This window comes from Pleurodeles waltl, chromosome 3_1 (genome assembly GCF_031143425.1).
Source record: "Pleurodeles waltl isolate 20211129_DDA chromosome 3_1, aPleWal1.hap1.20221129, whole genome shotgun sequence".
Classification (NCBI taxonomy): domain Eukaryota; kingdom Metazoa; phylum Chordata; class Amphibia; order Caudata; family Salamandridae; genus Pleurodeles; species Pleurodeles waltl.
In genome coordinates, this window is record NC_090440.1 from 885,112,208 (window position 1) to 885,136,166 (window position 23,959).

Here is a 23,959-nt window from a genome sequence, read left to right on the forward strand (position 1 = left end):
CTATATTCCTGATCGCTCCTCTGTGGAGCCTGTTGATGAAATTTTAACACCACATCATTCTTCCCATAAGGTACGACGAGATTTGTCTCCTGTAAACATTACAGCTATACCAATTACTGATGGGATTGTGTGGGACAAAGTTCCTTTCGATATATATGGGCCTTCAGAGATTATTCAAATACCATATGTGTTCAAAATTTCAATGTCTGATGTTATTACACCTAATGTTGTCTCTGATGATTGGGATGTCCAAACAGTTGATTCCATGCTAGCTGAAATGAAGGACTATTCCACTTTTGGAAGTGATGATGAATACCATTATACAATGAATTATGGGGAAATGTTCTGCTATAACAATTGGGGACATCACTACCTACACCGTGCAACTAGATATAGGCCTCTCTTGAACTACACACAGTGGGAACACTGTTCAACACCACAGGTGGGGAGTCCAGAGTATTACAGCAATAAATGTACATACTTTTCCGGGCATGATACAAAGAAAGCAGAGTCGTATTATTTTAAAATACCTCCGGCACAAATTAGAAAACTTTTGCTAACAGATACGAAACTGATTTATTCAGATCACTTTGTTTCCTGGCTCTCGCTTGAGGGTTACGAATATTGGAAAGATACTATTGATTTGAAAAATGAATGGGGGACACAAGATTGGCAGATACAGGTTAGGAGGCTTTGTTTCGAGCATGCCTGATTCCTGTGCAAATGATTTTCTTAAATGACACTATTGAGCAGACATCCTGTCTGGGGTTAGCAAAAATTAAAGACCTGAACATGCCCAGTATCCCTACTCCGACACAATTTAGAGATTGGCAACACTTTCTTAATGTCTCAGAAGACAGGCTAGATGCAATGGTTAAGGCTGGTGCCTATAATTCTTCACTTTACCGTCCCGGCGGGTGGTTGGTATGGCCCACCGACACTGATGAGTGTCAAAAGCGTTTCTTGAACTCTTCAGGGGTTTTTTCCATTCACAGGACTGACCCTCGCTTTCTATCAGGTCAACATACAGGTATAATTACAACGTACAGTGTGGGTAAGCTGTGCCAGCAATGGGTGCAGACAAACACGTTGACAGCGGTAAAAAACACCTAAACACTCTTTCTGATGGTATAGACTTACAGGATTTCCTGTTAGGTCCTAGGAAACAGCGCTCAAAACGTTTTTTATATGCTATGTATAATGAAATTTGGAAACTTTGTCAGATTGAGGCTGCTGCACGTTTAAGGCAACTCGATAGGGAAAATTTGGAAAAAACATTAGCTGTTGTTGACAATGGCATGAACACACTGTCCAACAGGATTTATTTACTATCAAATATAGTGTTGTCTGCTATTGATATCACTCAGACAGACTTGTCCCGGTTATATCATGGGCAGACACAGCTACGTTCCATCATGCAGCTGGGTTGGACATTACAGACACTGAAAAGTGGCCACATTCCATGGAGGTACATTAATGGGAGTGAACTATTCACTGCTTTTAATTTTTCCAGGGAACAAGAGACAATGGCTAAAAGGGAGGCTTGTTTCACCCTGCTTCAAGTAGAGAAATTAGATAAGTTGCCCTTCACAGTAGCAGAGAGTCCTTCAACTATCTGGCTCTTGCACGGCATTATTAATTTACTGATTTCGACCTTTCATTTCTCGAGCTGCCTGAAACATCTTGCGGTGGGACGATATGAGCAGCTAGGAGATAGCTTTATTAAGGAAGAGTGGGAGTTGCCCTTTGACTATAGATGTCTGAATGGTGAACAGGAGGTGTTTCTTAGCGGAAGTGAATGTGAGACTTCTGTTCGTCATTGTATGATATGCAAACAGGTGTCTCTTCACGGTCTTTGCAATGCGGGGGTCACAAATTTGGCCTGTTTTCTGAAGGGTACTCCTGTCCCCTTGATTCGTCCAGTGTTTCATGTACTTTCCAATGGCAGTTATGTGGTACTGAACAATGAAAGCTGTTGCGGCTTGCGACCTGGAATTGCCTACGCAATCTCAGTCACAAAGGTCGTTACGTGTTGTGGACATGTTTTGTTTCCCCCCACACGAGAGATAAAAGTATCTGAAATGTGGCCCCACATAGATACTATTAATGTGAACTATGACAAGTTGAGGAGACTAAAGGCGCTATTGTTTCAGAAACAGGTCGCCTTGACATCCGCAAAAGAGACGTATGCTCTCCAGATTGCGAGATCATCAGCCGAGATACAATCCCTTTTAAATACCGATTTCCCCAAACACTTTGGAGAGTTGGTATCCAGAATATTCAATGCTTCAAGCACCACTGGGATTGTTCATTTCTTTAAGGCTGTCGAGTCTGGTTTCGTGTCCATCTTCCAGACTGTCTTTGGAGTCATCCCATCAGCCATCCATTCTCTCTTTTCAAGTGTGTTTGGTGGCTTTCCAACTATTTTGGCTTTGATTGGCGGACTACTACTGCTATTTCTTCTGATTCGCGGTGGTTGTTTCTTTCCAGCAACGCAGAGCAATGGAGCTGCTCCCGCCAACTCCACTGTGCAGTGAGCGCATGGTTCGGATCTTCGGTACACCTTTGCTGGTGGAACTGGAGCTTGACTGGTCGTTGTCATTCCGGCCACTTCTCTGGTGTGTACAACCGGTCTTCCGCTGCATATGGTGTCTCTTTGAGCATCAGCCTATGGTCTGTCTTGCTGTTGTACCGACATCTCCTGTGGACCACAAACTGCTGATGTCCCCGATGAGGGTTCATACACGGTCATGCCCCTTGAGACTGAGGTTGCTCCGCGAGGCCACCTATGAGCCTTCCGTTATAAGATCTAACATGGATGAGGACACTGCAGCAAGTATCGATGCACCGGTGAATATGGCTCACTTCTGCTCTGTGGATCTGTTTGTCCGCCCAGCACTAGACTTCACTTCGGATGATGTTGACTCATTTTTTAGGTCCTTGACTGGTGACTTCGATGACATTCTTCAAGATCCTGCGTATAACACATAATTTGATGAATTTGCTTACCATTCCCGATTCCAAATTATGCAATTATAATAGACGTTTGCTGTACTTGTCATAGTTGATATTAACATCTCTGTATGTGTTTTTTAGACAGCCTTGTTTTACCGTGTTTTCACACACAGCGATTTTTATTATTAGCTTCTTTTATTAGCTTGTTTTTTTTTTCCTTTGGCTTTTTTAGTTCAGAAGCAGCTTTTTTAGCGTTTTGGGTTCCTGTACCTTCATCATACCTGTTACGGCAATGGGGAGGGTGTAGTGAATCCTAGTTTGTTTTAATGGGATAACAGGAGTTAGCTTAGCCGTGGGCTTGTAAACTCGTGCCCTCGTCACCTAGTGACTTTTAACCTACTTAGCTTGCTCTGTCTTAGCTCATTTAATTATTTATTTCCTCTAAGATGGCTGCCTTGTTTATAGTTAAGCCACTTGTTATGAGTTTTATTATTCGTGTCACTGCGCCAAGGCGTCAAGATCAAGCGCGAAAGACAAACAAACAGTAGGTGTTCACACTTAGGGATTTTCCCTCTCTATACTTTCGAGGGATTGTTGATATTAATTGCCGTCCCAAGCATGCCTGTTCTCTATTGTTTTGGAATACACCTACGTCAGGGGACCTTGTAGATCTGTATAAATACATCACACTTTTAGACAGATAATCAGAGGGATTCCGACCAGAGGGCATCGCCACCATCGCTGATACCAATGCTGCAGTCATCTTGACGCTGACCCAGTCTTCGTGTCCCTGCGGAGTCAGAGATAGAGACCTCATTCCAAGGTAACGAGGGTTGGGGGCTCCTCTCATGGACACAGCTTTGGCAGATTAGGTTTAACAAACCCAGCTCTCCTTTAGGTAGGAGGTTAGGCCTATTCTCATTAGGGTATTAGGGCACATTCCATATTATATATATATATTTCTTTCATATATTGTAAAATGGTGGGGGTCTCCAGAACAATGACTCTCTTCTTCACAATACTGTTGCTTGGTATATTCATTATCCTAATCATTGCAGTTCATGCAAGTTATCGCAAATTGCAGTTATGTTAAATAAAAACTATTATAACTTCACTGCATCTGTGTTTTTCCCTTTGTTTGTATGAGACATAATGTATCTGTGAGAAAAGGGTAATTTCCGTTTAACCACGACAACCCTGAGATATCTTACTTTGAGTCCATGCGTAAGCGACTGCCACAAATCACCTTTTACTATTGTGTTTCTGGTGAGGTGCTGCTAGTGAGCCGGTAAGGTTGGGACAACAGTTGCGACTTGTTGTAGGAAAGACTCAGTCGCCTACAAACAAAAGTACTGTTATCTTTAAACCAGCAGTCTTGCTCAGAGCAAGAGTCCAAACTACAACAATGAGAAATACCTAAATGCTATTTTTCATGCACTTCGAAAGGCTGCTGAGAGCAGGTGTTATACAGGGGCATATAAATGTATATCATGGGCCCCTATGTACTCAGCAGAAGTCGTGATGATCTGTTTTGCTGCTGCTCCTGCTGAGTACATCATTGTCTTCCATATAACTAGATGCAGTTGGACCCTACCTGCATCATGCTATGCACTAAATCTCCTTAGGTGCACACATGGTGGGGGTAAGAGGAGCACTAAGGGCCACAAGGACTGTAGCAATGAACTAGGTGCTGCACCACTTTCGTTCATCCTTCCCCTTTGTGTCTTTGGCTAAGGCCATGTAAGGGAGCTTGACTATGCACTGGGTCTAAACTACTAGCACTTTTCTCTTCCTGTACATTGTGTATCACATACACCCTAAATTTGTCTATTACCCCACACATGTGCTGATTTAGTCGGATAGGCCTGTCGCATATTACTGACAGTATGGGGCTGCCCTGCTTCTCACCATCACTGGCACATTACTAAGAAACCTGCACCAACACATGCATCCTTGGACCACAGAGCAAGTGTGTCTGTGTTGAGGCATATCTTTGTGCATGCTCTTATCCCTTCCTGGACACAAAACGGAATACCATGGCAACAATGCCTGGCCACACAGTATTGGCAATGCACCTGCAATTTCAATCAGTCAATGTGCAGGTAGGTACAACTAAATAAATATAAGTAAACTCCCATGGAATTATTGCTCGTGTGTGTGCCTTGTGATGGCACACACATATTAGCAACTACAAACAAGGATGTATCAAAGCATTCCTCAACACTTTGGAATACTCACACAATACCTGGGAAGTTGTTTGTCAGTTTACGGTGACAGTGAGGTAGATGTCTTCAACATATGGGGCAGGTTTAAAAGCTATGGGTGTCACAATGGAATGGCCACTGCAACAACCATTACATGCCCCTCAGATGAAGTATACGGTGTCATGCAGTCTCATATGTTTATGGAGGTGTAAAGCTAACAAACATCTGCATGACAATGTCATGCATAAATGGTGCAGTGAAAAGCACCAAGAGAGTGTCTGGGAAAGTGATGGTTTGTAGGTGCCTGGGTTTCCATTATCTGAGACTATGCATGATTGACTGATCATAGTTGTTTGTCAGTTGGTCCGATCTACCACTAGGTTGACTTGTTCACTCAGAGTAACATGTTGATAGCAAACAATTTTGTCCATTAACTGAAATGTACAAATATCACTAAGCAATCTTCTCCATTCATGTATTTCAGGTGGACCTCCACCCTACACAGTTGGAGAGGTCGGCAGATTTGAAGCCCACGATGCAGCCAGTAAATGTCAACTTGTGCGTCATGTGTGCCAATCCAGGGTTTGGTGTGAGTCAGTCTGATGTGTGGAATGCTATGAATAATAGTTTTGCCTGACCATGATGTGATATCATTGGAGTTAGGATGGTGACATCATGCCTGTTGGAATGTAGAGTATTGAGAATGGCTTGGGTGTAGCACAAGGGGCAACGTGTGCTGGTATGGAATTGTGGATATTAGGAAATGGAATGCCTGGCCACATATTCATTGATGTCTATCATATTAGGTGTCAGAACAGCTGTTTATGTAAATAGCATGCCTGTTGACAACAACTTTGTCACAGCACTATTGACATCATTGTGTGCCACATGTAGCTTACAGCTACTCACATGACTGTACAGATGTAGGTTATGTATAGAGGTCTCTAGGAAGCTTATGTAGGAGACACTTGCACCACAGGTGCCTCACTACCCTTCAGATATAAATTGAGGTTGTAGTACTGCAAGGACCCTCATTGTGATAGACAACAGTCAGTAGTGTACACAATTAGGAGACAACTCAGCTCCAGATGGTTGTGGGAAAAGTGTATGAATTGTCCCAAGCTAGATCCCAAGATAGATCTCAAAAGAATTCCCAACATGGTCCTGCCACCATGATATTTGTGAGTGACGTAGGTCATATCACATGGGCATATGATGTGAATGCTGAGTGCATACCTGGTGATGTCTGACAGGCATGTGCACATGATGTTCAATATATAAGAATACTGTAGCAACACCCAGTGCAGTGCCAAACCCACTGTAGCCCTAAGGGCACCCACAGAGCAACCATGGGTGTGCCATTTTACACATTTAGCACAACATAGCACAGGGTAGGTGGGATTAGTTCTAGAATGTGTAGACAACTTTCATGTGCTGGTCAGACTTTTCCCAAACTTTCTGGGGACATTGCATTATTTGTACATGTGGGCATATCACGAGCAATGGTGTGCCCTCTTGTAACGTATGCTCAGACCAGGTCTTAAACCAGGACACATGAATGAAGATTTACCAAACCTTAGAAAAGCCGGTGGGAAGTTTCCAGCCCCTTATCAGATGTCCCCCACTTTGCATCCATGATAGCTGGGTAAGCCTTGATGTTTTACCAGGGGTGTCAAAGTGGTGGATTGCATACAAAGCCCCCTTTATCGACAAGGACACAGGAAATTCAGACTTGTTGGGGCACGTGATTCCTCACAAGTTTGATAACACAAATGTTGATCAAGGACAAACTAGTCTACTCACCTCTCGGCCCTGATGTACAACAATGGATAGCTGTTATCCCAGTGATATATACATGATACCATAGATGGCTTATGGAAAATAGTCATAGATGAGGAGTAAGTCATTGTTAAGGAATGTGTGGTCATCTGCAGATGCAGTGTACATTATGGCCCTCATTATGACACTGGTGGTAAATCCTGCTTACCGCCACACTGACGGCTGCCAACTTACCGCCACTGTGGGGGATAGCCGTTCATCATATTATGACACACACACACCAGTCCGACAGAAGTTAGCCACATACACAAATCCACCAGACCAAAGGTCAGTGATAAAGTGGCGGTCCCAAATCTCATACTGTCATGCCAACAAGACAACTCCCATCACATTAAGACCCACAAATCACCACAGCGGACATTCAACAGCGGTATACCATTGGCGGTACATTCCACCGCCTCAGAATGGACACCCACATACAAAACAACACCACATTGGCCTATATGAAAAATACACACCTGACAACCATAAACACACCACACCCACTCACCCACAGCACTATAAAACACACACCCACATTACCCACAACCCTTTACAAGCAACAATTACTGCCAGGAGATTGACACGAACAACACAGAGACAACTAGACACACACACCACATACACCCAAACAAACCTCACACACTCCTGATCACATAACCCAGGCCATCACCCAACACACCCTCACCAACACACATCACACAACACCATTGGCACCACAAAGTCACCCCTGTTTCACTGAGGAGGAGTTAAGGGTCATGGAGGAGGAAATTTTCAGGGTGTAGCCACAGCTCTTTGGAGCACAGGTACAACAGATATCTATAGCAAGGAAGATGGAGCTATAGCGGAGAATCGTGGACAGGGTCAACGCCATGGGACAGCACCCAAGAACAAGAGACAACACCAGGAAGAGGTGGTATGACCAACGGGGGAAGGTACATTGCATCAAGACAGCAGCTCACCATACAGAGGACTCATGGTGGACCCCCACCTCCTCCCCCACAGCTCACAGCATGGGAGGAGCAAGTCTTAGCAATACTGCATCCTGAGGGACTCGCTGGAGTATCTGGAGGACTGGACACTGGTAAGTCAATATTTAACACTTATCACCCCCATACCTGCATGCCATCACACCCCCCTCACCCTCACTCCCATCACTTCACACCATCCACACACTGCACCTACACATATGACTAACCACAATGCCCAGCCCTGCATGCCATACCAATGCATGGAAACCCCTCCCAGCACTGCATGGACACCCATCACTAAAGCATGTACACCATAGGGAAACTAATATAACCACAATGTATCACCATACATAAGAAAAAGCTGGCAGGGCAACACCAACCATAGAGGGGAAGCTACGGAAGTACAAATGTCATACACTTGAAGCATAGTACATCATTTTCATCCCGCAGGTACCCCAGCCAATGTCAGAGGAGATTAGGTGCCACCACTATCTAGTTCCCCAAAAGAAGAGGCCCCCAGTGATGACAGTAACTCTGGACTTCTGGATCTAGAGGACCTACCTAGCCCATCAGGGACCACTGGACAGACGGTCATCCAAGCCCACTCACAGACCACCATATCAGGAACCAACACCACAGCACCCACCCAGCGAACCCATATCTCTGTCCCCAGGACACATCAATCAGCAGTGTGCCTACCTGTAGAGGGACCGCAGGCCACACCTCATACCCAAGACAATCAAGGACCTAGAGTCAGAGGCAGTGGGCACACCATTCAGGGGACAGGGCCACAGGACAACAGGGAAACTGGGAGGACTGCTGTGCGCCAGGGGGAAGACGGGACCAGGGAACCGACTCTCCAGGAGGCACTCTCCGAGATCCCTGGAGCCTACCAGCATTCCCAGGACACTATGGGCCAGATCCTTGACAATGTGCAGGAGAACAGGCGGCTGCAGGAGGGACAGTATCAGGGGATCATGGAGGACTTTCAGGCCATTGACACCACCCTGATCACCATTGCAGGGGTGCTGGCAGACATGGCCAACATCATGAGGGAGGCAACAGCACACCAGTGGGGCCCTACCACTAGCCAGTCAACTGAACAGCCCTCACTTCCACTGCCACTTGTGGCCAGGAGGCTCCGCCACAGGGCCCACAAGCCACCAGCACCCCTCCCCCTGCAGAAGGTGAACCACCCTGCAAACATTCCCTATGACCCAGACAGAAGCCAGAGACACTTGCCAAGACAACCACCAGGAAATGAGACTCTCCTGATTCTCCCCCTTGTGTCCCACTCTGTCACCTTGTCCACCTAGAACTGCCATTGCTCCGCTTCATATGTCCCCTTGGACACTGCACCTGTGCTACAAACAGACTGGAACAATACCCTAGTCTTTCCTCCAGCATCACCCCATTCCATTGCACTTTCCCCTCAATTTCTTGGCACTACAATAAACACCCTTGGATAAAACTCAACTACTAGAATTTCATGTATTGAAAATTTGTATTGACTGAAACAACTACATCCGTTGCAAATGAACTGTACATAGTGAGAGCATAGAATGAATGACCTGTTGCTGGCTGTTGTGATCACATCATGATATTGTTGTCATATCACCAAAATCAGCAAAATGATATTCCACTGGTGACAGTAAGTAGAGGAAACAAGTGGGTAATGCCAGCATGCCAATGCCACACAGAATACAACAAAAGTCATAGAAATGTGAAGTTGCACTGTCTCACCTGTGTGTCATTGGAAGTTCTGACAGATCACTAATGTTCTGTTGTCCACATCCTTATCCTCTGCCTCCTCATCCTCACTGTCCTCAGGGTCCACTGCTGCCACAGGGGCATCTCCAGTCTTCTCCTCCTTCAGAAAAGGTACATAGCGTCTGAGGGCCAGGTTGTGCAACATGCAGCATGCAACTACTATCTGGCAGATCTTCTCGGGTGAGAAGCACAGGCATCCACCTGTCAGATGGAGGCTCCTGAACCTGGTCTTCAGAAGGCCAAAGCTCCTCTCAAATATCCTTCGCCCATGAGCATCATTATAACGTTCTTCAGCCCTTGTCCTGGCATTCCTCACAGGGGTCAGCAGCCACAAAAGGATAGGTAGCCAGATTCACCTGCAAGTATTGAGGGTCAACATTTAGCCACACACTATCCTATTTGGCTAACAGCAGAGGCATACAGCAACATACACCGGGTGGGGACCAATGCTCACCTATAAGCCACACCCTGTGCCTCTGTAGAGCCGGCCATCACATTTTGGATGCTGCTATTCCTCAGGACAAAGGCATTGTGCACCAACTCTGGATATTTAGCATTGACGTGGGAGATGTACTGGTCCGTCAGGCACACCATCTGCACATTCATGGATTGGAAACTCTTATGATTCCTGTACACCTGTTCATTCTGCGGGGGGACAAACGCAATATGTGTCCCATCAATACCCCCAATAATATTGGGGATATGTCCCATTGCATAAAATCTAGCCTTCACTGTGGCCAAATCTTCCACCTTGGGGAATGCAATGTAGCTGCACATGTGTTTTACCAGGGCAGACAAGACTCGTGCCAGCACGATTGAGAACATTTACTGTGACATTCCTGCTGCCAAACCCACTGTCACTTGGAAAGAACCTGTTGCCAGGAAAAGGAGCACTGATAGAACCTGCACAAGAGGGTTGATCCCAGTGGGATGAAAGATAGCTGGGATCAGGTCAGGCTCCAACTGGGCACACAGCTCTGAGATTGTGGGCCTCTCCAGTCTATAAGGGAGTATTATGTGCCTGTCCTCCAGTTGAGCTAAGTCCACCAGGGGTCTGTACACTGGGGTATGTCTCCCTCTCCTAGTCATCTGCAGCAGTAGGAACCTAAGGGACACAAGAGTGAGTAGGCTGTCACAATTTGAACAACTATACCACAACTGCAGTCCACATCATGCAATAATGTTTTGGGGCAGTGTAATTTAAAAGTATGTGCGTATTTATCATGTGACACAGAAATTATCGATAGGCCTGTTCACTCACCCTGAAATGGCGACCCCCTGTCCTGTGTGGAGGGACAGTGGGACAGGTGGGAGTGAGGTAATTCCGCTGACGTTGTGCGCCGTGGCGATAGGCGGTCGTGAACCTCCGTGCAATTCCTCATTGGATTATATTGGGCCCTATGGGGTACAGTAGCCAATGGGGATCTATGCCGATGGTGACAGTGTACACCGCCGTGGACGGGACCGCCATTTTCTATCTCAATCCTCACTTGTTTCCTGACCTTACACAGGAGAAGACCTACACTGCATGTGCTGCTGTGACCTGTGCCTGGAACCTATCTTGGCCTGTATGACCAGGGAAAGGGCCCCAGCCTTCACTTCTGAGGAGTTGGAGCGACTGGTAGATGGGGTCCTACCCCAGTACGGACTGTTGTATGGGCCTCCAGACCAACAGGTGAGTACACTGTGATCACGATGCATGTGGCATGAATGCTTGGAGATGTGTGTGAAGGCATTGTGTAAAGGTGGGTGGGGGGGATTGTCTGGTGGCAGTGTACGTGCTGTGAGCTGGCCTATGTGTGTTGCAATGGTGATGGGATTGGGTATGGTGGGCCTTGTGTGTGAGAGGCTGGGCTGTTTGTTTAATGGAGTACTCCTGTATGTATGATGTCTGCAGGTCAGCGCCCATCAAAAGAAGGGATTATGGTATGCCATTGCCAAGGATGTGCAGACCCTGGGGGTCTATGAAAGGCAGAGCACCCACTGTCGGAAATGGTGGGAGGACCTGAGATCCTGGGCACGGAAGACCGTGGAGGCCCAGCTGGGGATGGCCTCCCAATGAGGAAGGGATGCCCATCCGACCCTGACCCCCCTGATGGCCTGCATACTGGCGGTGGCCTACCCTGAGCTCGATGGGTGCTTGAGAGAATCACAGGTGTTACAAGGGGGTGAATACAGAGGGTATCATTACAACTTACGGCTGGTGGGTGGTATCCAGGTGGTGGTTGTGAGTTAGTGTTTGCCAGGCCAGACATAGCAGAGTAGGTCCTCAAAAGGGTAATGGTTGCATGGCAAATGCAGGTAACCTAGCTTGTTAGTATTGACTTCTAGGCAGGGCTGCGTGGGTCCCAGGTGTGCTGCAGTTAGCGGTGTGTGCTCCTCCTCATGCCTTGGTGACTAGCCATTTTACTGGTAGTGCAATGCATAGTGCGTAGGCTTGTTCCCTGTGTGTGAGGGTGCTGTGTATGTCTACAGTGGTGTTGGTGCAATCATTATCTTTTGTCTCTCTCCCACCTTTCTTGTTTTGTCATCCCGTCCTTGTGTGCATTAGCATCATCTTTCGGAGGAGCAGAGGGACCGGCGACAGAGGGAGGTGAATCCCACAGGACCCTGGAGGCAAAGTCCACCAACGCCGAGGGAACAAGTGGGACACAGGGCGAGGGGAGCACTATGCTGGAGTATGGAGGGGACAACACAGACTCTGATACCTCCTCCGATGGGAGCTCCCAGGTGGTAGCGGACACCTCTGTGACCACCCCATTTGCAGGTACAGCCGCCACCCCACGTACCAGCACCACTCTCCCAGTAGCCCCTCAGCGAGTTGCCCGTGCCCTCTCACCCAGGAGGGTGGGCATCTCCTTCACCCCAGGCACCTCAGGCCCTGCCCCAGTGAGCCCTGCTCCCCTGAGTGAGGAGGCTAATGACCTCCTGAGATCCATCTCTGTAGGCAGTCAACCATTGTGAATGCCATCCAGGGGCTGGCAACCCAGATGCAGCAAAGCAATACCTTCCTGGAGGGCATTCATGGTGGATTGGTGGCAAAACAGAGATCGATTCAGGCTCTGGCCTCCTCTATGATGGCAGCCATTGTCCCTGTTTCTACCATACACCCTCCAACTTCCACTTCCCAGTTCCATTCTCCTCAATCCCAAACCCATCCCAAGCACACAGACAGACCAGCATGCACACAAGGCAACACACAAGAGTGGTACAGGCAAACACAAGCACCACACTTCATCCCACAGGCCCTCACACAAACACCATACCGTTGCAGACACAACAACATCCACAGTCTCCACTGCCTCCCTCTCCTCCTCCACCTTCCACCCAGTTACATCCACACTCACACCTGCATGCACTACATCTACATCCACTATCAGCATCACCACATCAAACAGAACACACACCAGACTGGCAGACACCTCCACAACATCCATGCACGTGTCCCCTGTGTCCTCTCCCAATGTGTCTGTATCCCCCTCCTAAAGGACACAAATGCAAGCACTCAGACACCAAACAGCCATCCACCTCACATCAGCATACAGCCCATATACCTGAACCCAAATCCAACAGACATACACCTCCAACAACCACTCCCTCATCCTCTACTATCATTACTCCTCCCTCCTCCCGCCCCAATGTCCCAAAAAAGCTTTTCCTTGCCCAACTTGACCTCCCCCTACCCCCCCGTCCTGCACGTATGAGCAGAGTTCCAAGGACACAGCCCAGCACCTCAGCCAAACAGTCCACGGGGACAGTGGTAGCTCCACCTACTGGTGCTGGTAAGGATACCAGACCTATGACACTAAAGGGGAAGGAGCCAGCACCACCAGAGATGAAAGGGAAGAGTCCTGCACCAGCTGTGAGGAAGGGGAAGGAGCCAGCACCAGCTGTGAGGAAGGGGAAGGAGCCAGCACCAGCTGTGAGGAAGGGGAAGGAGCCTGCACCACCAGGCAAAGAGGTGAAGAGCCCATACACCCCTGCCAGGAAGGGTAAGGGATCCCCGACCCATGAAAAGGAGGAGACGAGGCACTCTACACCAGCGGAAGCCACCACCACCAGAAGTCACGTGCCCCCACTGCCAGCTGTGGATGTGCAGCCATCAGTGAGTGCAAGGTCTACCCAGGATCCTCCTCCAACAACCACAACCATGCAGCCATCAGTGAGTGCAGGGGTTGCCCAGGAGCCTCCTCGAATAACCACCACCCTGCAGCCATCAGTGAGTGCAGGGGCTGGCCAGGAGCCTCCTCCAACCACCACCACAGTGCAGCCATCACCGCCGGCGAACACCATGTAGTCTACCCTCCAGGGGCTACTGTGCGGGCTGCCCCCTCCAGATCCAGTGGTAAAGACACCCACTCGAGAGACTATGGCCTTGCACTCCCCAGGACAAAGCAATGGGCATGTTGCCCCTCCAGAATGAGTGGGAAAGACACCCACTCGAGAGACTGTGGCCCTGCACTCCTCAGGACAAAGCAATGGGCATGTTGGCCCCTCCAGAACCAGTTGGAAAGGCACCCACCCTAGAGACTGTGGCCTATCACTCCCCAGGACCAAATACTGGGCATGGAACCACCTCTAGAACCTGTGGGCCTGTTCCCGTATTCGGCTGAGGTGCCCCCCATTCTCCATCCCCATGATGTGCCTACCTATTTGCAAACTGGTGCCCCTGCAGTGTACTATCTGGATGTGGTCAGGACTTGAGTTGGGCCTTAGACTGTGCGCTGTGGCCATGTGGGCCCTTTGAACATTAGACTGGGCAGTGTCTCTTTGTGTACATATGTACATATATGTTTCATTGACAAATCGAATTATTAATTTTGATGTTGATCTGATTACAATTACTTTAGTCAATTCCTGTTTTTGTGCATTATTCTGCCATTTTTCGGGTACAATTGTTTTTCTCATGCAGCTGGTTGTGTGTATGGAGTGTGTGTGTCGGGTGTGTGTTGTGCGTGTGTGTGTCACTCTTGTTTTCCTTCCTCCCTTGTGTGCTAGGCAGCTGTACTCATCATCTTCGTCGGCGTTGGTGTTCCAGATGGAGCATAATGTAGAAGATTATCGGGAAAACATGCAGTTCGGGTTCCATGGTGGCGTGGTTCTTCCCTGTGTCTCCAATTGTGAGTCCTTTCACTTCTGAGCTCTGTTTCCACCAGGCTTTTGTTGGCTTCTGTACCACCCCGGAAAAGGTGTTGGTTTCTTGTGGCAAAATATGGTGGGTGGTACTTTGTCTTCTGCATGGCTGTTAGCGGCTTCCGTAGTGGTGGCTGTTGTTTCCGCCGTGGTGGTTGGTGTGGTACATTGTCTATCTATGGTACTTATCACCGCCATGGTCATAATTTGTTAGTGGTATAACCGCCACTTTATCACCCACCGCCAGGGTCGTAATTAGGGCCTATATATCTGTTCTACCTCCACCCAATGCTGTATGTAATTCTTGATTCTCCTCATTTTTCAGCTGCCAATATGACACCTGAACAACGGCATGCATACCACAAAAGGGCTGAAAGGTACAGGCATATATTGGAAGCGGATGCCAGATTGCACAGGATGGCAAGGAAGTTCCACAAGGAAAAGGCCACAGGGGAATGGCGTGCGCTCACACATGGGGGACCTCCACAGCAGCCGCAGAAGAAAAAGGTCTATTTGGGGAAAACATCAGGGGTGCAAGGAGCCTCTGAAGGTCCGAGCCCCTCCACATCTGCTGCACCTGTAAGAAGACAGGCACCTGCGCAGCCATCTGCTGCGGTCATGAGCACCGAGATCGAAAGGGTCATGAGACGAGACATGGCCACCATAATGGGCAAACTGGACAGGCTGGAGAAGGAGAGCGTGGACAATAAGGAAATGTTAAAGTACATAAAAAAACTGAAGAAAGTGTAAAATGCTAGAGCCACACCCTCCCAGTTCCTTCCCTCTCCCTTTTACAGTTGTAAATATTTTTAGATTGGGTTTTAGGTGGGTAGTCTTAGGTTAGTGTAGTTGTGTAGGGTAGGCATAGGTTAGATTAAGTATAGTTGGGGTGGGTTTTAGTAAATCTTTTTAATTGGGGGTTAGGGGGCATTGTTGGGGTATATGTGTAAAAACAAATATCTATATATTGTATATATATATATATATATATATATATATATATATATATATATATATATATATATAATTAGGCTGATCTGCCCCCGGGCGGGAAGAAACACCTAGACACCAGGGATCTTTTTTTTTATATGTGGGGAGTGACCCCTTAGGCAAGGGTCACTCCCCTGGGGGCAAAATTAACTCTAGGCCGTTTCTGCCCCCCTTGGGGCAGATCGGCCTATTTTTATTAGGCCAATCAGCCCCCAAAGGGGGAAGAAACCACTAGACACCAGCAAATGTATTTATTACTTATATTGATACATAAGGGGAGTGGCCCCTTGGGCAAGGGCCACTCCTCAGGGGTGCGAAGTATTTTTAAGCCTTTTCTGAACCCCCCTGGGGGCAGATCGGCCTATTATAATTAGGCCTCTCTGCCCCCAGGAAGGGCAGAAACCCCTAGACATCAGGAATATATTTTTTTAGTTTACTTTATTTTTTTATATATGGGGAGTGACCCCTTAGGCAAGGGTCGCTCCCCTGGTGATAAAATTTATTTAGGCCATTTCTGCCATCCTTGGGGGCAGAAACCACTAGACACCAGGGATTTTTTTTTTGTGTCAATTTTACATGAGGGGAGCGACCCCTTAGGCAAGGGTCGTTCCCCTGGCGGGGGAATTTATTTTAGGCCATTTCTGCCCCCCAAGGAGAGCAGAGACCACTTAGGCACCAGGGAATTTTGTTATCATTTATATTTGCACATAGGGGGAGCAGCCCCTTGGGCATGGGCTGCTCCCCTGGGGAGCAAAATATTTTTAGGCCTTTTCTGCACCCCCTGGGGGCAGATCGGCCTATTATAACTAGGCCGATCTGTCCCCAGGGTGGGCAGAAACCCCTAGACACCAAGGATTTTTTTTTTAGATATGCAGAGTGACCCTTTAGGCAAGGGTCGCTCCTCTAAGGGGCAAATTGTATTTCTGACCCCCCTTGGGGGCAGATCGGCATATTTTTATAAGGCCAATCTGCCCCCAAGGGGGGCAGAAACCACTAGATACCAGGGATGTTTATTTTTTCCATCAATTTCATGCAAGTGGAGTGACCCTTAGGCAAGCGTTGTTCCCCTAGGAGGCAAATTTACCTTAGGCCATTTCTGTCCCCCTTGGGCACAAACCGGCCTATTTTATTTGGGCCGATCTGCCCCAAGGGGGGCAGAAACCACTAGGCACCAGGGATATTTTTTTTTGCACCAATTTAACGCAAGGGGAGCAACCCCTTCGTCAAGGGTCGCTCCCCGGGGGGGGGGTGCAAATTTATTTCAGGCCATTTCTGCTCCCCTTGGGGGCAGATCGGCCTATTTCTATTAGGCCAATATGTCCCCGGGGGGCATAAACCACTTAGGCACTAGGGATTGCTGTGTGTTTATATGTGTGTTTTGTTTGGGGGACTAGCCCCTTGGGCAAGGGTCGCTCCCCATGGGGGCACATTACTGTTCGCCATATCTGCCCCCAAGGGGGCCAGATCGGTCTATTTTTGGAAGGCCCATCTGCCCTTGGGGGCAGAAAGCCAACCAGAGACCAGGGAAGATTTGTTTTTCAACATACGAGGGTGGGGTTATGGCCATACCCATAACCCAAATAAATGGAGCCAAAGTTGTTCTGCCCACCAGTGGGAAAATTGGTCAATTACCCCCGATCCACACCCGGGGGGGGGCAGCAGAAAGTCTACTAGATGCTAGGGGATTAAAGTGTGGTGGTGGCTACCAACCTGTATGGGCATAGTTCTGCCCCCACCCCAACTGAAGGGGGTAACAGTCTTCAGATCTCTCCCGCACACTAAAACATCTTATCCCATGGCAAAGAATTGATTATTTTGGGTTTTCGTTTTTTCATTTTGGTCATTAGAGCTTGGCTAGCTCTCACAATCGTCTCAATTGGAATGGTGAGGGCTGCCCTTTTTGGACTTTGGGACGCTGCCATGTAGAAAAAATCCACAAGAACTAGACACATCTGAAAACTAAATATCTGGGTGAGTCCAGGGTGGTGTACTTCACATGCACTCCGCACCATTTTCTTACCCACAATGCCCTGCAAACCTCCAACTTTGCTGGAAATCAAACATTTTTTCAACATTTTGTGATGGAATCTTCCAGATTCTGCAGGAATCCACAAAATTCCTACCACCCAGCATTGTCGCACCTATTCTGATAAAAATTCTGCTCCACTTGTAACCCTAAAAAGTTTTTTTTTCAAACTCCCCTTTTGGACCAACTTTGGTTTTCCCTCAATTTCGACATGTTTTTGGCTCTTCCCTGTCACAGGCACTTGGCCCACCTACACAAGTGAGGTATCATTTTTACCGGGAACTTTAGAGGAACATTGGGTGGTAGGAAATGTGTCCCAGGGCGGTGATCCCTCAAATAAATGTGGGAAAAGTGTTATTTTTTTAGATAAATTTGAGGTTTGCTGAGGATTCTGGGTAATAAGGGGATACACGCAAGTCACACCTCCCTGGACTCCCTAGGGTGTCTAGTTTTCAGAAATGTCTGGGTTTGGTAGGTTTCCCTAGATGGCTGCTGAGCACAGGACCAAAAACGCGGTGACCCCCCCTCAAAAACAGGTAGTTTTGTATTTGATATTTTTGATGTGTCCAGATAGTGTTTTGGGCCATTTTCATTCACGGGCACCAGGCCTACCCACAGAAGTGAGGTACCATTTTTATCGGGAACTTGGGGGAAGGAAATTTGTGGCTCCTCTCACATTCCAGAACTTTCTGTCACCGAAATGTGTGGAAAAATATTTTTTTTTGCTCCAAATGTTGACTTTTGCAACACAGGTCAGTTTTCTTTGGGAAAATGTGATGTGTCCATGTTGTGTTTTGGGGCATTTCCTGTCACGAGCACTAGGCCTACCCACATAAGTGAGGTACAATTTTTATTGGGAGACTTGAAGGAACGCAGGGTGGAAGGAAATTTGTGGCTCCTCTCACATTCCAGAACTTTATGTCACCAAAATGTGAGGAAAAAGTGTTTTTTTGGCCAAATTTTGAGGTTTGCAAAGGATTCTGGATAACAGAATCTGGTGAGAGCCCCACAAATCATCCCATCCTGGATACTCCTAGGAGTCTATTTTTAAAAAATGCACAGGTTTGGTAGGTTTCCTTAGGTGCTGACTGAGCTAGAGGCCAAAATCCACAGCTAGGCACTTTGCAAAAAACAGCTCGATTTTCTTTGGGAAAATGTGATGTCTCCACGTACTGTTTTGGGGCATTTCATGCCACGGGTGCTAGGCGTACCCACATAAGTGAGGTACCATTTTTATCGGGAGACTTGGGGGAATGCTGGGCAGAAGGAAATTTGTGGCTCCTCTCAGATTCCAGAACTTCCTGTCACCAAAATGTGAGGAAAATATTTTTTTTAGGTCAAATTTTGAGGTCTGCAAAGGATTCTGGGTAACAGAACCTGGTGAGAGCCACACAAGTCACCCCATCTTGGACTCCCCTAGGTGTCTAGTTTTTTTTTAAAAAGGCAGAGGTTTGGTAGGTTTCATTAGGTGCCGGCTGTGCTAGAGGCCAAAACCCACAGCTAGGCACTTTTCAGAAAACAGGTCAGTTTTCTTTGGGAAAATGTGGTGCGTCCATGTTGTGTTTTGGGACATTTCCTGTCGCTGGCACTAGGCCTACCCACATAAGTGAGGTGCCATTTTTATTGGGAGACTTGAAGGAACGCAGGGTGGAAGGAAATTTGTGGCTCCTCTCAGATTCCAGAACTTTCTGTCACCAAAATGTGAGGAAAAAGTGTTTTTTGGGCCAAATTTTAAGGTTTGCAAAGTATTCTGGATAACAGAACCTGGTCAGAGCCCCACAAATCACCCCATCCTGGATACTCCTAGGAGTCTAGTTTTAAAAAATGCACAGGTTTGGTAGGTTTCCTTGGGTGCTGACTGAGCTAGAGGCCAAAATCCACAGCTAGGCACTTTGCAAAAAACAGCTCTATTTTCTTTGGGAAAATCTGATGTCTCCATGGAACTGTTTTGGGGCATTTCATGCCATGGGTGCTAGGCGTACCCACATAAGTGAGGTACCATTTTTATCGGGAGACTTGGGGGAATGCTGGGCAGAAGGAAATGTGTGGCTCCTCTCAAATTCCAGAACTTTCTGTCACCAAAATGTGAGGAAAAAATGTTTTTTAGGTCGAATTTTGAGGTCTGCAAAGGACTCCCCTAGGTGTCTAGTTTTTTTTAAAAAGGCACAGGTTTGGTAGGTTTCCTTAGGTGCCTGCTGAGCTAGAGGCCAAAATCCAAAGCTAGGCACTTTGCGGAAAACAGGTCAGTTTTCTTTGGGAAAATGTTGTGTTTTGGGGCATTTCCTGTCGCTGGCACTAGGCCTACCTACACAAGTGAGGTACAATATTTTTCAGGAGACTTGGGGGAATGCTGGGTAGAAGGAAATGTGTGGCTCCTCTCAGATTCCAGAACTTTCTGTTACCAAAATGTGAGGAAAAGGTGTTTTTTTGCTAAATTTTGAGGTTTGCAAGGATTCTGGGTAACAGAATCTGGTGAGAGCCCCACAAATCACCCCATCCTGGATTCCTGGTGACTTTGCAGAAAACACGTCAGAGTTCAATGAAAAAAACGTGATGTGTCCATGTTGAGTTTCCTGTCACAAGCATTAGGCCTACCCATGCAAGTGAGGTACCATTTTTATTGGGAGTCTTGGTGGAACACACAATAGCAAAACAAGTGTTATTGCCCCTTGTCTTTCTCTAAAATTTTTCCTTCCAAATGTAAGACAGAGCGTAAAAAAGACGTCTATTTGAGAAATGCCCTGTAATTCACATGCTAGTATGGGCACCCCGGAATTCAGAGATGTGCAAATACCCACTGCTACTCATCACCTTATTTTGTGCCCATGTTGGAAATACAAAGGTTTTCTTGATACCTATTTTTCACTTTTTATATTTCAGCAAATTAATTGCTGTATACCCAGTATAGAAGCAAAATCCATTGCAAGGTGCAGCTCATTTATTGGCTCTGGGTGCCTAGGGTTCTTGATGAACCTACAAGCCCTATACATCCACGCAACCAGAAGAGTCAAGCAGACGTAACAGTATATTGCTTTCAAACATCTGACATCATAGAAAAAAGTTACAGAATAAAAGGTGGAGAAAAATCACTGTTTTGTTCACCTCAATTTCAATATGTTTTTTATTTCCCCTGTTATTTTCTGTAGGAAAACCTTGTAGGATCTACACACATTACCCCTTGCTGAATTTAGAATTTTGTCTACTTTTCAGAAATGTTTAGCATTCTGGAATTCTGCATTGGTTTCACACCCATTTCTGTCACTAACTGGAAGGAGGCTGAAAGCACAAAAATAGTAAAAATGGGGTATGTCCCAGTAATATGCCCAAAACATTGGGTTTTCTGATTCAAGTCTGCCTGTTCCTGAAAGCTGGTAAGATGGTGATTTTAGCAACGCAAACTCTTTGTTGATGCTGTTTTCAGGGAAAAAACCACAAGCCTTCTTCTGCAGCCCATTTTCCCATTTTTAAAAAAAAAAAATGAAATTTTTGCTGTATTTTTGCTAAATTCTTCGTCTCATTCAGGGTACCCCCCACAAACTCTTGGTACCTCTAGAATCCCATGGATGTTGTAAAATAAAGATGCAAATTTGGCGTGGGTAGCTTATGTGGACAAAAAGTTATGAGGTCCTAAGCATGAACTGCCCCAAATAGCTAAAAAAAAAGGCCTGGCACATGAGGAGGAAAAGGCCTGGCAGCGAAGGGGTTAAGAGAGGTGGGTGGACAATGTTTAGAGTGTGGTGTTACATGTGTAAGATACGTTTGGGACAGGTAATATAAGTGTAGTTGTAAGTTAAGTTAAGTTATTTTAGGTTTGTTTAGTGTAGGTTAGTTTTTAGGATACTATTAGATAAATAGGCCCTCATTACGACCCCAGAGGTTGGTGATAAAGTGGTGGTAATATCGCCAACAGGCAGGTGGTAATTGCCACCAAACTGTAAATGTACCACACCGACCACCAGGGAGGAAATAACAGCCACCACGGCAGTAGCCGCCGACAACCTGGCGGAAGTCAAAGTTCCGCCCAGCATATTAAGTCCCTGCAAACCGCCACCTTTTTCGGGGCGGTACCAATGACATCAAAAGCCTGGCAGAAGCAGAGCTCAGAAATGAAAGGACTCACCATTGGAGACACAGGAAACAACCACGCCACCATGGAACCCGAACTGCATGTACTTCCGATGATATTCTATGTTCTGCTCCACCACGAACATCAATGGCAGCGAAGACGACAACGGTGAGGACAGCCGCCTAGCACACAAGGGAGGGAGGAGGAAAACGACACACACACACACACCCCATACAAACAACCAGATGCACAAGAAAGCAAGTTAATCCCCTAAATTGGCTGAATAATGCAAGGACAAAACAAATTTACTAAAGTGAGTGTAATAATATCAACACAGTATAAAAATAATGTAGCCAGTGTTACAGATATCTACAAATATACAGAAAAAGGGGCACTGCCCAGTCCTCAGTTCTCGTGGCCCACATGACCACAGGGCAAAGTCCAAGGCTCCACTTGTCACCTGCATCTATATGGAGAGAACACTGCAGGGGCTTCAGTTGGTAAATAGGCAGGCACCTGGGGGGGGCACCTCAGCCGGATACGGAAACAAGACCACTGGTTCTGGAGGGGACAACATGCCCTGTGCTTGGTCCTCGGGAGTGATGGGCCACAGTCTCTAGAGTGGTTGTCTTGCCCACTGGTTCTGGAGGGGGCAACATGCCCTGTGCTTGGTCCTGGGGAGTGATGGGCCACAGTCTCTCGAGTGGGTGTCTTGCCCTCTGGTACGGGAGTGGACTGGCTGCACAGCAGTCCATGGAGGCAGGCTCACATTGCGTCGCTGGCGGTGACGGCTGCACTGTGGTGTTGCTGGTGCTTGTTGTGGTGGTGTTAGACTCCTGCTCATCCACTGCACCCTCGGATGGATCCACTGTGGTGTAACTGGTGCTGGTGGTGGGAGCCTCCTGCACATCCCCTGCACCCTCGGATGGATGCACTGTGGTGTTGCTGGTGCTGGTGGTGGTGGGAGGCTCCTGCAAATCACCTTCACCCTTGGATGGATGCACTGTGGTGGTGCTGCTGGTTGTGGTGGTTGTGGGAGGCTGCTGCACATCTCTCACACCCTCGCATTGATGCACTGTGGTGATGCTGGTGGGAGGTTCCTGCACAGGCCCAGCACCCTCGGATGGATGCACTGTGGTGGTGCCAATGGGGGTGGTGGTGGGAGGCTCCTACATATCCCCTGCTCCCTCCGATGGATGCACTGAGGTGGTGCTGGTGGTGATGGTGGTGGGAGGCTCCTGCACAGGCCCAGCACCTTCGGATGGATGCACAACCATGCTTGGTGGGGGAGGGGCTCTGTGACAGCTACTGGTGCAGGCTCCTTCTTGCCTGCTGGTGCAGGCTGCTTGCCCTTTCGGGTGGCAGGTGCAGGCTCCTTGCCCTTCTTGCCTGCTGGTGCAGGCTCCTTGCCTTTTCAGGTGATAGGTGCAGAGTCCTTCCCCTTCTTGCCTGCTGGTGCAGGCTCCTTCAGTATATGTGGCCTGGAATCCTTTCCACCATGAGTAGGTGCGGATAGAACTAGGCCCGTGGACTGTGTGGCTGAGCTGCTTGGCTGTGTTCGCGATAGCCTGGCCATACGTACAGGTCGCAGGAGGGGTAGGGAAGAGGTCAATGGCGGATAGGAAAAGTTCCTTAGGGACATTGGGGCAGGAAGAGGGAGAAGGAATGGAAGTGGAGGATGAGGGAGTGGTTGCTGGAGGTGTCTTTTGGCTGGATTTGGGTGCAGGTACATGGGTTGTATGCTGTTGTGAGGTGGATGGCTGTTGGATGTCTGAGTGCTTCCTTTTGTATACTTTAGGAGGGGGGACAGACACAGTGGGAGAGGGCACAGGGAACATATGCATGGATGTTGTGGAGGTGTCTGCCAGTGAGGTGTGTGTTCTGCTTGGTGTTGTGATGATGCTGGTAGTGGATGCTGATGTAGTGCATGTAGGTGTGAGTGTGGACATGACTGGGAGGGAGGTGGTGGAGGGGAAGACAGTGGAGGCAGTGGATGTTGAAGTGTCTGCAACTGTATGGTGTTTGC